Source organism: Oryx dammah, unplaced genomic scaffold, assembly GCF_014754425.2.
Source record: "Oryx dammah isolate SB20612 unplaced genomic scaffold, SCBI_Odam_1.1 HiC_scaffold_29, whole genome shotgun sequence".
NCBI classification, from domain to species: Eukaryota; Metazoa; Chordata; class Mammalia; order Artiodactyla; family Bovidae; genus Oryx; species Oryx dammah.
In genome coordinates this window covers 12,966,368-12,972,367 of record NW_024070213.1, presented here as the reverse complement: position 1 = coordinate 12,972,367, position 6,000 = coordinate 12,966,368, and the positions used below count along the sequence as shown (strand labels likewise).

Sequence of the window (6,000 nt, the reverse complement as noted above, 5' to 3'; positions counted from 1 at the left end):
ACTGCGCTCAGTATTTATGGCTGCCACCTGGCAAAGAAACACCCCCCCACGGATGGCGGCGGAGGGCGCAGCGAAGGAAGGGTACAGAGTCCAGATACAGATCACGATCCCTCCGCTGGGGTTCCCGCCCCACGCCAGGCACGCGCAGACACCAAATGCGAACTCCATCCTCAGGAGAGCCAAGGAGCGCGCACGCGCAGTGACCCCGGAGCGCAGCGGCGGGACGCTCTACTTGCCTACGGAGACAGAGTCCGGGACTAGCCGGCCGCGCAAGCGCAGTGGCGCAACACGGGGACCCGCCCCACCGAGCCCCGGGGTGCGCATGCGCAGTGCTACGGGGGGCGTGCAGCTTGGTGTACTGCCCTGGAAGACGCTGACACCGGCGAGGAGCCGGAGTTTCAGGTTCAGCGGCGTCTGCCTGGACTGCTCTCCGGTCTGGCCTCGGCGGAGCAGCCCTGCCTCCGAGGAAGGTGAGCGCGGTGCCGAGGACGTGGAGAGAGATGAGAAAGGGCAGACTGGTGGATATGTCGGGGAGCGGGACTGGCCGGTGGCGGGAAAGTGTCCCGGGGCGGTGCCGCCGTGTGATCGACAGGCCAGGCACCAATGGGAGGGCGGGAGAGGCCGCGGGGCGGGACCTGGCCGCGATGGGTGGCTGCGGGGCGGTTCCGCCGGCTGTGCTGAGTGCGCTTTGCACGTGGTAGTACCTGCTGGTCCCTGCAGGGCCACCGAATGCGCCGTTCCCCGTCCCCTGCAAGGGACAGAGTCCCTTGGACTCCAAGGAAATCCAACCGGTCTATACTAAAGGAAATCAGTCCTGAATATTCATTGGAAGGACTGATGCTGAAGCTGAAACTCCAATACTTTGGACTGATGTGAAGAACTGACACGTTGGAAAAGACCCGGATGCTGGGAAAGATTGAAGACAGGAGAAGGGGACGCCAGAGGATGAGATGGTTGGATGTCATCGCCAACTGGATGGACATGAGTTTGAGTAAACTCCGGGAGCTGGCGTTGGGCAGGAAAGCCTGGCGTGCTGCAGTCCATGGGTTCGCAAAGAGTCTGACATTACTGAGTGATTGAATTGACTGCCCCCTGCAGCTGCGGAAATGGACTCAGATGTGGACTTAAGCGGGGATACAGGCGGGATCCCAAATTGGGCAGTCTGACCCCCGGAGCCATCTTGCCACTCGGCGAATCCGGGTGGAGCAGTGGCCGGCCAGGAGGACTGGGACGGATGGAACTGACCAGACTGTGGGAGGCAGTGCCGTGAAAAGTGTAGCTAAATCGTCACACAGTGTGACAGCTCCGAGGGCGGAGCTGGGTGGGAGACAGAAGCAAGATGAGGACGTGGAGTTGGGCCAGCCGGCAGCTCTCAGCCCTGCCACCCCAGATTCACAGCAGGTGGGCTAGAGCCTGGTTGTCTCCCAGGTGTGTGGAGTTAAAGCGCTTTAGGAGGGGAACAGTAGGATGGTACCTGGAACACAGGCGTCTCACCTGCTCAGGCTGCCATAGGCTGGGAGGCCTGAACAGAGAACTTCTCTCTCCCAGGTCTAGAGGCTGGAAAGTCCAAGGCCACCAGTCCTATAGGGGTCAGGACCCCACTATTAGGACTCCACTTAATCCTAATTACCTCCTTCATTTAATGTTAAAATGTTAGTCGCTCAGTAGTGTCCGACTCTTTGCAACTGCATGAACTGTAAGTCTACCAGGCTCCTCCATCCATGGGATTTCCCAGGCAAGAATACTGGAATGGGTTGCCATTTCCTTCTCCACATTTAATGTTAATTACTCCCTAAAAGCTTTTTCTCCAGATACAGCCTCACAATGAGGGTTAGGGCTTTTCACACATGAATTTGGGGTACGGGGAACACCATCAGTCTGGAGCAAGTTTGTACCTGGGTAAATAAGCGATCATCGAAGACTGAAGAAAATGAGCACTTTCAGGAATTGTGTGTACGCTGCTGCTGGGAAAGACTGAGGGCTGGAGAAGGGGACGACAGAGGATGAGACGGTTGGATGGCATCACCAATTCAATGGACGTGAATTTGAGTAAACTCCGGGAGTTGGTGATGGACAGGGAGGCCTGGCATGCTGCAGTCCATGGGGTCGCAAAGAGTTGGGCATGACTGAGCGACTGAACTGAACTGTGTACCTGAGATGCCTTCATGTGTCTTAACCCATGAGTGAACATAAGATTACCGTTCCTCGTGTCTTCACACTGGTGGGGAATTCTAGGGACAACGTGTGTGGGTGTAGGTGTGTGTGGGTGTGTGTGGGGGTGTGTGTGTGTGTGTGGGTGTCGTGCGCTCATGGCCAGGCAACCAGCCTGAAGAGATTGGGAAAAGTTGTACCAAACATCTTTAAACAGCACTTAGTGAATCCTTTATTCTTGGATTTAGCTAAACCCTTTTTTCACTTACGGTTTAGCTTGTGCTGCTCCTGGAATAATGAGATCCCTAATTACCACCCACAGAGCAGTGAAATAATAATTACTCTTGTTCTTTGTTGTTCCGTGTTGTCATTCTAAAGTTTGGTAACCAGGTCTTTTCATCCTACTTACCCTGGTGGGAGGAAGATCAGAAACCTGCAGCTCAGGAGCTCAGAGGCTGCTGCTGCTGCTTAGTCGCTTCGTTGTGTCCGACTCTTTTGTGACCCCACAGACTGTAGCCCACCAGGCTGCTCTGCCCAGGCAAGAATACCAGCGTGGGTAGCTATTCCCTTCTCCGGGGGATCTTGCCGACTCAGGGATCAAGCCCAGGTCTCCTGCTTGGCAAGCGGATTCTTTAACCACTGAGCCACCTGGGAAGCCCTGGCTCAGGCAGATATATGTTAAAATCTTGGATTCAAGCCCTTCCTGAGTGATTGTGAGCAAATCACTTAACTTTTCTGAGCCCCGGTTTCTTCAACTGTGAAATAGAACTAATAAAAATCCTGACTGCATGGGGTTGTGAGGTTATATGAAAACAGTTTGAAACCTCAAAGAACTGGCCCTTGGACTAGATACTGAAGTCATAGATCTCCTCTCCCCATCCCTCTGAAGAACAGAAACCCCCTCCCACACTCCCTACCTCAGACTGGCTATTCATTTATCACCTGTTTATTGATTGCCTGCTAAGTGCCAGAGCACCTGTTCTGAATGCTAGGGGCAGGGAAGAGCAAGGCAGACAAGGTTCCTCCTTTTATGCTATTTATATTCTAGTGGGGGAGGACAGTAAATAAGTTCAGATAGTGCTGAGAGCTATGAACAACAAAAATACAGTGTTTCAAATAATGAGATAAAAGAATGACAAAGCAGAGCAGTGTGTGTGTTTGGAGGGGAGGTGTTTGACCACTGCTGCTGCTGCTAAGTCGCTTCAGTCATGTCCGACTCTGTGCGACCCCGTAGACGGTAGCCCACCAGGCTCCCCCGTCCTTGGGATTCTCCAAGCAAGAACACTGGAGTGGGTTGCCATTTCCTTCTCCAGTGCATGAAAGTGAGAAGTGAAAGTGAAGTCGCTCAGTCGTGTCCAACTCTTAGCGACCCCATGGACTGCAGCCCACCAGGTTCCTCCGTCCATGGGATTTTCCAGGCAAGAGTACTTGAGTGGGGAGGGTGGCAGATAGAGTGAGAGGCCTCTGAGGAGCTGAGGCCTAAATGTCCAGGACTCTAGTCCCCAGGCAGAGAGGGGCGGCAGGCACAAGGCCCAGGCTGATTAGATCATGGCTCAGCCAGTGGTCTCTAGGCTGTTGAGCGATCTGTCTTTAAAGACAGGAGATTTGCAGGGTAGGGGTAGAGATGCAGATGTGGAGAACAGGCAAGTGGACACAGGGTGAGTGGGGAGGAAGGGAGAGTGGGACGAATTGGGAGATTAGAATTAACATATATGCACTACCACGTGTGAAATGGATAGTGGGAAGCTGCTGTACAGCACAGGGAGCTCAGCTTAGTGCTCTGTGATGACCTAGAGGGGTGGAATGGAGGAGAGCTGGGAGGGATATCCAAGAGAGAAGAGATATATGTGTCCATATATATGTATCCATGTAGCTCATTCCCGTCATTACAAGTTAAATGTTTGTCACTCAATCATGTCCAACTCTTTGCGATGCCGTGGACTGTACTTGCCAGGCTCCTCTGTCCGTGGAATTTTCCAGGCAAGAATACTGGAGTGGGTTACCGTTCCCTTCTCCAGGAGATCTTCCTGACCCAGGGATTGAACCCAGGTCTCCCTCATTGCAGGTGAATTCTTTACCGTCTGAGCCACCAGTTAAATGCCAATTAAAAAATAAAAAATAAAAGGGTCGGGGTAGGGGGGTGGTCAGATTTCTCTCCTGGGATTTAGAACTAGGAAACAGAAGACTTTGACAGTGGGACCTGAAGCTAGAAGGTTAAGGGCCTGCAGAGGCAGTGTGCAGGCCAGTTTCAGGGTAAAGTTGAAGCCGGGATTGAGCAGAGGAGGCTGGGCAGGCCCCACGTGGCATGTGTTGGAGCAGAAGAACTGGGAATCCCAAGGCATTTGCTGCTGGTAGACTTCCTGGAACCATCTTAAAACCTGCATCACTCTGGAGTTCTCGTCTGCAAGAAGTACTTCCTTGTCCATGGCTTCTGCTCTTGGATTTCCCAGATCGGCTGTATTCTTAATCTCCAAGTATGTATCTTTTCAGTAAATCTCCCTTTTATTGATGCTAGTTCTCTTTTGCCGACAAATGAGTTGGACTAGAACAGCCATGGGAACCTGGGCTTGGATCCCTGGGTTTCCTTTCTGAGCTGAGTCTTTGAACAGTTATTTAATTTCTGTAAGTGTCAGGATCCAACAACTATATCCTTACAGTGTTGTGCAGATTAAACGAGGACAAAAATGGAAGGGCCTGTGGAGTGTTTAACACAGGGCAGGTATTTGGGGTTTGTTAGGGCCTGTCTCCTTTCCCTCCATGTTTTAGTGGGTTTTTGATTACAGGCCTGCCTCTGCTGTTGAACTGTCCTGGTTTTGTCATCCTTATTTTTATCATTCCACCTCAGTCCTCGTTTTAATTACCCCTAAATTCTTAACTGGAAGAACACTGTGCAACTCCCTCTCCTCATAAGTGAATCAACATGGTCACTGGTCTTCCTGAGGCCACTTGTGTAGCAGAGGTGTACATGGGATGTAGATTTATTCATATTTTTACTGAGGTGAGCTGGTCTTGTTTACCTAACTCAGAGCAGTGACTTCCAAAGAGAGAGAGCAGGGGCCAGGATGGAAGATTGGTGATTAAAGGAAGAAAGAGTGTGTAAAAGCTATTTCAGAGAAGCCAGGGTCAGAAAAAGAGGAAAAGATAGTTTCTAACACGGAAGGCAATGGCACCCCACTCCAGTACTCTTGCCTGGAAAATCCTATGGACAGAGGAGCCTGGTAGGCTGCAGTCTATGGGGTCGCGAAGAGTCGGACACGAATGAGCTACTTCCCTTTCACTTTTCACTTTTATGCATTGGAGAAGGAAATGGCAACCCACTCCAGTGTTCTTGCCTGGAGAATCTCAGGGACGGGGGAGCCTGGTGGGCTGCCGTCTATGGGGTCACGCAGAGTTGGACACGGCTCAAGTGACTTAGCAGCGGCAGCAACGTGGAACGGGGAGGCGTGGCGGGGAGGCGTGGCGGGGAGGCGTGGCGGGGAGGCGTGGCGGGGAGGCGTGGCGGGGAGGCGTGGCGGGGAGGCGTGGCGGGGAGGCGTGGCGGGGAGGCGTGGCGGGGAGGCGTGGGAGACAAAGCGTAATGGCTGCAGAAATAACGACAGGCTGGCTATCCAGGGGAAATTTTCTTCAGGCCCTTAGAAAGGTGTGCAGGCAAGTGGAGCGGCAGGGGTTTCTGTTAGGGCTGCCTGGGTCAAATTCCCCTGTGTCCAGTTTTGATGAGTGTCTCTGGATGAACTGCGACTCTGGCCAGGCCTCATGAATAGGCCCACAGTTGGAGAGAGCATGATCTTTGCTTGCCAAAAATGGTCCCTTCTGGGGAGAAAGTGGGTAACTAGTACTGAGGCTGCTCTT

General features: G+C 52.7%; 1 protein-coding gene across 1 annotated transcript in view; it reads left to right on the top strand.

Moving 5' to 3' along the window:
- The first annotated feature begins 309 nt into the window (after positions 1 to 309).
- Positions 310 to 6,000, top strand: part of DDX11 (DEAD/H-box helicase 11) — a 33,094-nt gene continuing 27,403 nt past the window's right edge. Inside the window, exon 1 of the mRNA XM_040233735.1 lies at positions 310 to 470. The gene's annotated coding sequence lies outside the window, so the exon portion shown is untranslated. The remainder of the gene's footprint in view (positions 471 to 6,000) is intronic.